Genomic DNA, 11,088 nt, shown 5'->3' with positions numbered 1-11,088 from the left:
AAAACAACAAGACAAATTGAGGCTAGAAAAAACAGGAAATATTACCTTTTTTTCTATAAATAATACCCCACTTTAACTCTTCCAAAGGCCCTCACATAGCTTTACTATGGGGTGATTACTATTTTCCACACCCCTTTAGCTTGAGTAAGCAAGAATCATACACAATCTAATGGAAAACTACATCTCATAGGCTTTTAAAAAAGAATTTATTTTAACTCCACACTCCCTCTTTTTCTCTCTTATACAGAACAAATAAATGATTTATGCTTTTGTACACTAAAATAAAATCCACATAACTAAAAAGAATGATTGTAAGTACTACAGGGAGACTATGACCTTGCTGTTTTAACATGGGGGGTATAAAAGTGGCTTGCAAAGGCAACATTTTACACAGAAACCCACTGGACCTTGTGAAACAAGACAAAGAAGACTTTTAAAGATATTTGCTGACTCCAAAAGGATATGTGTGATCAATTCCTTTGTGAAAGACTTAATTTGTGAGAGACATTTAATTTGAGTTTCCATATGAAATTCACAAATGCATTGTGAATTGCTAAGTAAATTCTCCAATGATGATCTAAATAAATTATATAATGTAATAAGAGCTGATTACAAGGTCCCTGAGGACCTATCTTCAAACACAGGTAAGTGCATCTCTAAGTTATAGAACAGGCAGTAGAATGATGATCTGTGGGGGTGAAGGAGCAGAGACAGAGGAGACAGAGACAGAGGGACAGACAATGAGACAAAAGAGACAGAGGCATTCAGAGGAGTCAGAGACAGAGAGAGACAAAAAGACAGAGACAGAGACAGTCAGAAAGATGACAGACGGAGAAGACAAAGATTTCCTTGAGTTCCAAGCTCTCAGCTGAGCTTAGAATTATTATCCAAACAAAAAGTTGAGTAAGCATCAGTTTAAAATATAACAGGAAACTCCCCTAATGATATTGTATGTTTTATCCTAGTCAATTACAACTCTCTATGTATAAGATCTGAGGATTTACTGGATTAACAATTTTTTTTCTGAAATGTTTATAGACAAAATAAAGACTGCTTCAAAAATATTGCTCTTTTCTGAGATAGAAGCTCCATGATCATGGGTCATTTTATTTTATTTTATTGAAAATATTTCAATTTCATACAATATATTCTGATTACGGTTTCACCTCCCCTTCTAACTCCAGTTCCTAACCACATCCCCTTTCATCTGGCTTCACACTTTTTTTGTCATTAGAAAATAAAGGGTGTCTAAGTAACAATAATGATAATAATAATAATAATAATAATAAAATTAATAAAATGAAATAAGATAAGTCAAAAGACACACAAAGTAGAATATAACATCAACAAAAGGGGGCAAAGTTAAAGCATAAGAAACACACATAGATGCAGAGACAGGCACATTCACACAGAGGGGTTCAACAAAACCTCAAAACTGGAATCATAATAGATATTGCAAAGGACCTATAAGATAGAAGAAAAATGCCCTGACTTAGCACTAGGAGACCAATCACCTGCAAAGCTGCTGTTGAGTTCACTTTCTTTTGCCATCTACTGTTGGGCTTGTAGCCTGCGCTTAAGAGTAGTTATTTCCACACTGTGACTCCTTAGGAGAAAACCAATTTTTCATTTGCAAGTGGCTATAAATTGGGTTAGGGATGGGGGCATGTATTTATTTCCTACGGCTCTAGGATACCATCTGGTGCAGACCCACACAGACCCTGTGCTTGCTGCCACAGTTTCTGCCAGTTTATATGTGTGTCAGACTTGTTGTGTCTAGAAGGCCTTGATTCTTTGGCACTTTCTATCCTCTCTGTCCCTTATGATCTTTCCACTTCTGCAGAGTTCCCTGAGCTCTGATGGGCAGGCATGAAGACATCCCTTTAACTGCTGACTCTTCCAAGGTATGTCATTCTCTACAAATTCTCTGGCTGTCGGTCTCTGCATTTGTTCCCATCTGCTACAAGAGGAAGCTTTTCAGAAGATGGCTTAGCATGACACTGATCTATGAATATAGTCAAATGTAGTTAGGAATCGTTTTATTGCTACATCCCTTTAGTAATAGCAGTAGAAGTAGTAGTAGCAGAGTAGTATTTGGTTTAACCTAGGTCCCTGGCCTATCTAGTCTCATTGGTATGGGCTACACCTCATGGAGTGAGCCTTAACTCAAGTCAAACAGTGGCTGGTTACTTCCACAGTGCTGTGCCACTGTTGCGCCAGCATGCCTTGCCTTATTGCTTGCTTGGTACCTTTCTCCATTGGCAGCATGTAGAGCACTTTCCTGTACCAATGACACCAGGATGTAGAGGTGAAGGCTCTATATAGGCAGCAGTTTGACTTCTCTATGTCCCATGAATTGTGTAGGTGTTGTCTTCTGCAATAGAGTCTTGCTGTCAGTTTATGGAGAGCCACCAATAACATTGACAACAGCCTGGGTCATTTTTGGAGGGGTCCCACAGAACCCCTTTGGCCAAAACTCAGATATAACCCAATCTTGCTTCTAGAAGCTTCATTTGATGACAAGAAAGGTCCAGTTGGGAACGTCTCCCATTATTTGGCAATTTTATTTTGAAAGTTTTCTTACATGGATATATTTTTAGGATGCTTCTATTCTATGAGGTTTCCATACTATCCCTCAAATAACCTTCAATCTTAGCTGTCTCCCCCTGCATCCTCTCCTTCATTCTCCATTCCCCCTCCTCTTTCGATCCTCTAGTTCCAGACCCTCCCATTCATCCATAACTACCCGTTCTATATCTCTTTCCCAAGGAGATCTATTTATCTAACCTAGTCCCTTAATTTATACATAAACCTGTGGTTCTATAGATTTTAGCTTGGTTATCATTGACTTCACAGCTAATATTCACACACAATCAAATACATGCCATATTTGTCTTTCTAGATCCGGGTTACCTCACTCAGGGTGATTGTTTTCTAGTTCTATCCATTTTCTTACCATTTTCATGATTTCATTTTTAGCACCTATGTACTATTCCATTATGTAAATTACCACATTTTCTTTACCCATTTATCTGTTCAGGGACATCTAACTTGTTTCCAATTCCTGACTATTATGGATAGAGCAGTAATAAACATGGTCGAGCAAGTGTATCTGTGGTAGGATGAAGCATCCTTTAGATATATGCCAAGAGTGAAACAGCTGAATCTTGAGGAAGATAGATTCCCACTCTCTGATGAATTGCCACATTGATTTTCAAGTTTTCATATGTAAGCTTTTCCTCCTCTCATCAGCGGACAAAGGCTCCCCTCCTCATCCTCACCAGTGTTAGCGGCCACATGTATCAGTCATCTTGTCCATTCTAATTGAGACCACAACCAATTTTAGTATTCTAAGACCTTGAACATGACCTAGAATGCCTTCATTCTATCCATTATTAAAACCAAATTCTGAAAGAAGAAGAAAAAGAGGAGAAAGAGGAAGAAGAGGAAGGAGGAGGGATTGGAATATATAAATATGCAGAGGAACAGAGGAAGGGCCAACTCACTGGTTTCCCTTTCAAAATTCAGAGCAAATTTCCCTGTATATCATAGCTACTATTCATGGCATTAACTAGAATTCAAATAAGAAAACTCAGGGGCAGTGGTAAGGGGGTGGATGTGGGGGAACACCTGTATGGGGGAGGGGGTCTTATGGACAGGAAACCGGGGAAAGGGAATAACATTTGAAATGTAAACAAAGAAATATATCTAAAAAAATAAAATTTCAAAAAAAGAGAAAACTCTTGAGACCTAGTAAAACCTTCATAAAATCAAATAACATCTAGCTTTGATTTTTTTTTGGGGGGGGGGGAGAAGAGGGCTATGTTAAGAGATTTTTAAAAACCACGTTAGATTACCTGGATGGCCTAGCTGATTATCATAAATTCTCTGTTTCTAGAATAATAAATATCTCTTTGGCAAACTTATCCTTACACCCTGGTCTAGCAGGGACAGCTGTTGCCCTATTTGAAGCCCAAGAAATCAGCACTCATAGCCAGTTCCTGCAAGACAGAAGACTTCTGGCAAAAATGGCAATGTTCTCGTACAAAAATAGCAAGCCATCATCTGGATAAAGTCAGGAAGGCTGATGACTGCTGCCAAAGTGAGATTTTACAGTGCTGATGGGAAGTCAATACCAAGTGGGACAGAAATCGCGATAAAGGATAATTTAGATTTAAGGAAGATGTGGAACATACTGGATTCTAAATATTTAAAACAAATGCTTAGGCAAGGTGTGATATTTTCTTTAAAAAAATACTCAAATATTTTTGTTAAGTATACAACTATAAAATGCTGTATGTTAAAATAAAATCATATTTTAAAACAAGGCTATGTAACTATGTGTATTCCATTGGGGATTTTTACCAAGAAGTAGAACTGAAGAAGAAGGAAAGATAGGCAAAAAAGGTGAGATTAAAGATAGATCACATTTATTTTCAACAATACAATGTGGTGATTATAAAACCCCACTGATCTGGAGCTATAATATATAGTTCACATTCTTCTAAAAAACATAATCAGGCTCCAAAATATAAATAAGTAAGGAGGGAAATATGATTATTAATTTTAAAAATTATTGTCATAACTTGGAAAGAAGAATTTCAAAGAATGTTATTCTAACACTATCTCACAATACTTTATGAAACTGAAACATAATTTTGAAATATACTCAAATTTCTTCATGCATTTTATGTACAAGTCAGGCCAACTATAAAAACGAAAGTATCATCATATTTCATATTACTACCTGGGAATTCTGGGAGGTTTTCTCTTCCCAGCTATTCGGCAAAGTAAATAAGATCCCCCACTGAGAAATCAAGAATGATATTAAATTTCAAATAAAGCAGAGCAGAGATGTACAAATTCCCCCAACAGAGAAAAATATTACTCCCAAGTCAACATGGCCGGACTGCCATATTTGAATAAACAAACATATCTGGAGAAGGAAATACCAGCTAATAGAGAGTCAGTCGGCAAGAAAAGCATACAAAAGGAGACTCGTAGTGGCAAACATTGGCAGTGGCTGCTCAAGCCCCGTCCAAGAGAAAGGAAGTTTTTGGATGTCAGTCCATCCTCTCCGGACGGAATAGAAAGCCATCTCTTCCATGGGGATGAATGTGAGAAATGACATATCAAAGGATCTGCCAGCATTCCTGGCCCATCATCCGCTACAGTCCGTGTCTGAAAATGGATGCAGCTAGATTCTTTATCTTGCTATATTTAAATTTCAGTCTCTATAACTCTGCTCTGTCACCTCGCTGCATAATCTTCTGGTACACATTACATATCTTTAGGGGTAGAGTATGCCATACACTGCATCAAGTTTCCTAGCAAATGCTTCTCTTCAATATTCCATCATTACTTTATGGAACTGAGTTCTCAATAAAGCAAGGGGAAGAAATGTCTGTGCAACAAAGCTATGAAAGCATATGGTGGTTTGATCTGCTCCTCTAGCCAATCATGCCTGTACACATTCATGGTAATTTGTTACGTAAGAAGCTATCAGCACACTGTATCATCCAACACAGATTAAGTTCATAGTGATGAAAGACATGTGCAATCATCTAATGTGACTTGGTATCTCGTGAAGAAAGAAACATAGATCCGAATGATGTGCTTCTGGTGAGTTCTACTCAGACCAGGCCACTTAGATTAGACTTGTTCATGACTCCTTTGTGCACTAATATAGAAATTTTCTAAGTATTTTTCCTGAAGAAGCATGTATAAAGTGTTGACTTTCATACATACAATTATAAGAATGTCAGCTCATGGAACTATAGAAATATTCTGAAGTAGGCTATTTGTAGACGCAATGTATAGTTTCATAGTTTCCAAGGACTTGTTCAATATCCTGAACTATCTTTCCTAAAGTTAATTAAACACTTATTGAAAGACTTGTACAAAACCAAAAGTTATCCTGTTGAGCCATATAGATAGGAACCTCAGTGTAGTGTCAAGGGTAAAGCCTGATCTAGAGATTGACTTCCGTGGCTGCAGTGTCTGTATAGCATACTGTCTACAGAATAAAGACAAAGGCAATAAGCAAACCATTGTCTTGCCCAGGTCAAATGCTTGGGTTATATGGGAAATTTTTACAGCAGACAACTCACAGGGAGAGGATACATCGAAATCTGAGAGGGCAGATGGTACATGGAGATTAACTTGGCTCCAATTTGCAACTCTGACTCCAATGACCAGGACAGATTCTGGTCCTGCTGTGGAAAATGTCAAATTCAGTTCCTAGGTCTATGGCAACTGGTTTTGCTAAGATGTGTACAAAAGAAACCACTTAAGTACCTTTGGAAGCCCAGAGCAATGTAGGACCAAAGTAAGTTTGTCTAGTTACAGGGCGATTAGTTTGTTGGCAGGTCCTCATATTCAGTTCCAGGAGTTAACAATATTCTAAAGACGGTGATGAGATTGATCTCGTAGGTTGCTATATCTGCCTTCAACTGCCACACTTATGCTTGATACTAAAACTACCCCCTAGAAAAGGAGGTTTTTAAAACTAAACCTTTGCTATTGCTCATGAATTCTTATGTCTCTGCTGACCTGGATCTGGGTTTGCCTGCTGCATTTGGTTTTTAGGATTCTCCAGTCAGTTGACAAAGGCTAGCTGGAGATGGGCAGCCACCATGATATTTTTCATATTGCCTAGCTGCTGGCTAGAAAGTTACTGGCATCCAGAGTTTTCATTATTGAGAGGACTGACTTGAGTCTTTTTTCTTTCTTGCTGTGGCATGAGCAGGGCTCCAAGAGAGCTATCAGGAGTGCTGAAGACATGTAGAGATCTACATTCAACATGGACACACTGGCACCCCTCCACCGTTCTACTGCCCGAAGCCACAAATGCGATTCAGATTTAAGCAGTGGAAATGGATTCCACTCTTGGCTAGCAAAGGCAGCAAAATTGCACTGAAGAAGTCTTGGTGTGGACAAAAGTATAGAACTAACTGTGCTGTGTCGTACATCAATCTGCCACATTTGGACTCCCAGACTTGCTTGTTCAAAGGAGGGAGGTGAAGTCTAGGGCATAAGTGGGGCCAAGTGGCATAAAAAGCATCTTCACTGTCAGCTGTGAAGTTGTTCTTCTCTTTTTGAATGCTGGTCTCAGTTGTTGATAGGGGATGGGAATATTACAATGAAGACTTTTAGAATGTGAGTGATGAGGACACTGCCTCATAGTGAGTTCAAAATTGAACAGAAGCTTGAAAACTAGTCTCCTATGACTGCTTCTGTTAACTTAGCATCACTTGGTTCATCCCAGTTACTTAGTATTTGCTCTTGTGCATCTAAATGAAACAGATGCTTGACAGGAACAGCAATCCTGAAAGGTCTAGGGAAGCCATTTTGCAAACAGAATCACCTTCCTTTCATGTCACACAGCTTCAACAGACCTGCCATATTCTCATTCTGTCTCCCTCTCCCTCTCCTTCTCTCACCTCCTTCCTTTATTCCCCTCCCCCAGGAGTGATAAATTTATCAGTTTCTTCTAAACCTCCTGCTCAGAGATCCTTACCTATGATAGAATCATTCTTGGTCATATCCCAGTAAATATTAAAATATTATGTAGCTAGCCTCAAGTAATTCAGGATAAAGAACAAGGATTTGTGGCACCAAGAGAGGGAGTAAAAAGTTAAGAACTACTCTACTGAAAAACCTCCTACAACCCCTTGATAACTTTGCCTAGTTTATCTCTATATGTGTATAAAAATGACACTGAGTACCTTCTCTTTAATAACAACAGGTGTCCTCTTATATAAAGAACAGGCTTTTCCCTAAAGAATATCTTTTAATATTTGTTTTCCTTGTCCTATGAAAGCAAATTAACAAAAAGGGCAAATTCCATATGGTCAAATAGAAAAAAAAAAACCTACAGCAATCTTAGAGTTTTAAAAATATTTTTTTTACTCTCATTTACTCGTGGAATTTTAAAAATCCAAGTCATAAAAGGAGAGAATAAGAGAGCACAGAAGTATTTATTTGGGGCTGATGAAGGAATGAGGGTGGCTATTAAGTAAGGTTCTCTCGAGGAACAAACTAGAATGAATGATGGGTGTGTGGGATTTATGGGGCTGAAGAGGTGGCTCAGCAGAAAAGGCACTTCCTGCCAAGTCTGGCAGCCTGACTTCAATCCCTGGGACAAATATGATGGAGAAACCAATTCCTATAAGTTGTCCTCTGACCTCCTCCTCATGTGCACTTTGGAATTGTGGCATTTGCAAACCTCTCTTCTCACTTATATACATTAAATAAAATGTAATCTGATTCCTTAGTGGATGTGATCTGCTGCTGAGAGCCTGGCGTTCCCTTAAGTCAACCAGTAGAGATACAAGTTCTGGAAACCTAAGAAGTTAGAGTCTGGTGGCAGCAGCAGGGTTAGATGCAACCCCTGACTCAGTAAGAAATGGGAACAGGTTCCTGCAACTGATTCACCCTGAGCTCTTTCTATCTGGGCTCAGCTGGACAGCATGTCTTCCTTTGTTAGCTAATTATCTATAGGGAGGGTCTCATGCTTGTTCCTTGTTCACCTATTCTTATTTGACTCTCTCTCTCTCTCTCTCTCTCTCTCTCTCTCTCTCTCTCTCTCTCTCTCTCTCTGTGTGTGTGTGTGTCTGTCTGTCTGTGTCTGTCTCTCTGTGTCTCTCTGTCTCTTTGTGTCTCTGTCTCTGTGTGTATGTCTGTCTGTCTGTGTGTGTGTGTGTCTGTCTGTCTGTCTCTTTCTGTGTCTGTCTCTCTCTGTGTCTGTCTCAGTCTGTGCCTCTCTCTCTCTCTGTGTCTGTCTCTCTGTCTCTTTGTGTCTCTGTCTCTGTGTGTATGTCTGTCTGTCTGTCTGTGTAAGTGTATGTGTGTGTGTGTGTGTGTGTGTGTGTGTGTGTGTGTGTGTGCATGGAAGCCAGAGGATTACATAGTCTTCTGTCACTAAGATCTTTTCTGAGACAAAGTGTCACTGAACCAGGGACTCTGCTTTCAGCTGTACTGGCAGGCCAGGGAGTCCCTAGAGTCCCTGATTCTACTCCTCATGCGCTGGGGTTTTAGGTGCACACTCTGGTTACAGGACTGCTCTGTCACACTCAGCTTGTATGCAGTTACTGGATATCAAACTTGGGATCTATGTTTGTTAACCAGGAACTTTGTCCATGAAGCCATCTCTCAAGCCCTTGTTTAGGTAATTCTAAGTTCTGTGAATAATTTGGTGATCAAGATAAATTACTGTAGAGAGAGGAGTAGATTTTAATAAAATGATCCAAAAATCCATTTATCTGTGAGGAACTTCAAAAATTCACAGGTAAGTGAATTGAATTGTAAATAACCATTCTAAGTGAAGTCATCTAGTGCAAGGAAAGCTGTTCCACAGGTCCTCTCTCATTTGTGGACACTAGCTTGGAATCTTTGGACATGCATGTTTAAGTTGGAGTGCACATACAAATGGAAGATTCATGAGAGGTTACAGAGGGGACTTGAGGGGATGGAGGGTAGATGCAGGTGATAGGACAGAGGAAAGATAAGTAATAGGACAGGAAGGTTTAAAGAATGTAGAAGATGGGAAGATGGGGTAAAGGAAAGAGTGTGATAACTAACTATAAAGACACTTAAAAAACTCATATGGAAAATTGCTGCTTTAGAAGCTCCCTAACATATATGCACATACACCTATATCAAAGGGTGTTAAATGGAATTATCCTATAATAAAGGTAAATTCATCTATTGAGTCAGGATGACTCCATGATAGGCTTCAAATTGGCAGTTCAGGAGACTAGGCCTAAATCTCTGTTTTCAAGTCCAGTCAAGTCAGTTACTGAAAAAAACCCATGACTCCCAGCAGCCAGTCAGAAACTGCCCTGCCATCAGAAGCTGCCCTGCCACCTGACCTGAGGCAAGGACAATGGCTCAGGAGCAGTTTCCAGACTTCCTCAGCAACAGTTTCCAGTCCCCCACCCAGCGATGGTTCAGGAATATCCATAGAGATAGAGCAAACAGATTAAGATAAAGGTCACCTACACCTCCCCGGAATCCCCCTACTGTGCTTTAAATCAGGCCTGCAAGCCCATGGGAGCACCTTCATCTTGGTAGATGGTAGACCCCAGCACGCTGGACTTCTGCAGAATAAAATGTGCTTTGCTTTTACATCCTATTTGAGTCCAGGGTATCATCTTCAGCAGCGAATCATGGACCTGTACACTTTTAAATGATGGGCCCTGCTAAAGTCTGACATTACTGGAAAACCTTGATCTCAGTGCAAAATGGAGGACTCCCTTTACAGCAGGGTTTCTCTTTTTCTGAACTTGTCTGGGAAACCCCAAACACACACACACACACACACACACACACACACACACACACACACACACACACACACACTCTACCTGCAGATTGTCATGTAGCCTTGGTGAGATTCAACTTCCTTTTTTCCCCTTTCTCCTATCCCACTCCCATAAGAACTTGCTCAGCCAGTACCTGGAATCCTGGAATGCCTCTCCATGCAAAGGAGGCATTAGGAGAACCTTAAACTTCAGCCAAGGATTTTCATTTACCCTGAAAACTTCTTCCCACTCTTCAAAGTCAATATATACCCTTAGTTTATCCCAAAATTAAGGTTACGCATTCCAATGTACCCTGAATAAATGTATGTGCACAAGCTAAGATCATCTCAGAGAGGTGTTTCATTGAAGATAGTCAGAGAAGGCCTTCACCTAAAAGATCTGTAACACTAAGATCCTTGGAGGTCTTCTCTCTTCCCCTCCCCCGACACTCACAACCACTCCCAGCTGGACCGGGATCCTATAAAACCTCACCCGTTCTGGACTCCTCTTCATTCTTCCAGCCCAGTGTGGAGAGGCTTCTGGACACCCTGAGAGGGAAGAAGCGGAGGATGTGAAACCACAGCTGGAGCCCCAAGGTACTACACACCAGACGGCAGTGTAGCAAAAAAAAAAAAAAAAAAAAAAAAAAAAAAAAAAAAAAAGAAAAAGAAAAAGTACTAGGTATGGTTAAATCTTTTGAGATATGCTCAGAGGGGTCTCATCGATATCCCTACAAACTTTATAGGCTACTGCCATTGCTCTTGGCTACTCTCCAGAACTTGAA

The 11,088-nt window shown here is 39.9% G+C and overlaps 1 long non-coding RNA gene across 13 annotated transcripts in view; it reads right to left on the bottom strand.

Annotated features, from left to right (window-relative positions):
* Positions 1–11,088, bottom strand: part of LOC103692893 (uncharacterized) — a 66,578-nt gene that overhangs the window by 15,787 nt on the left and 39,703 nt on the right. For all 13 annotated transcript variants that reach the window (XR_005487077.2, XR_010053363.1, XR_010053368.1 and 10 more), the window contains one exon: positions 10,797–10,852. This is a non-coding gene — a long non-coding RNA (uncharacterized LOC103692893). The remainder of the gene's footprint in view (positions 1–10,796; positions 10,853–11,088) is intronic.

The sequence above is a fragment of the Rattus norvegicus genome, chromosome 7 (assembly GCF_036323735.1).
Source record: "Rattus norvegicus strain BN/NHsdMcwi chromosome 7, GRCr8, whole genome shotgun sequence".
NCBI lineage: Eukaryota > Metazoa > Chordata > Mammalia > Rodentia > Muridae > Rattus > Rattus norvegicus.
This window is presented reverse-complemented; position numbering and strand designations above follow the sequence as displayed.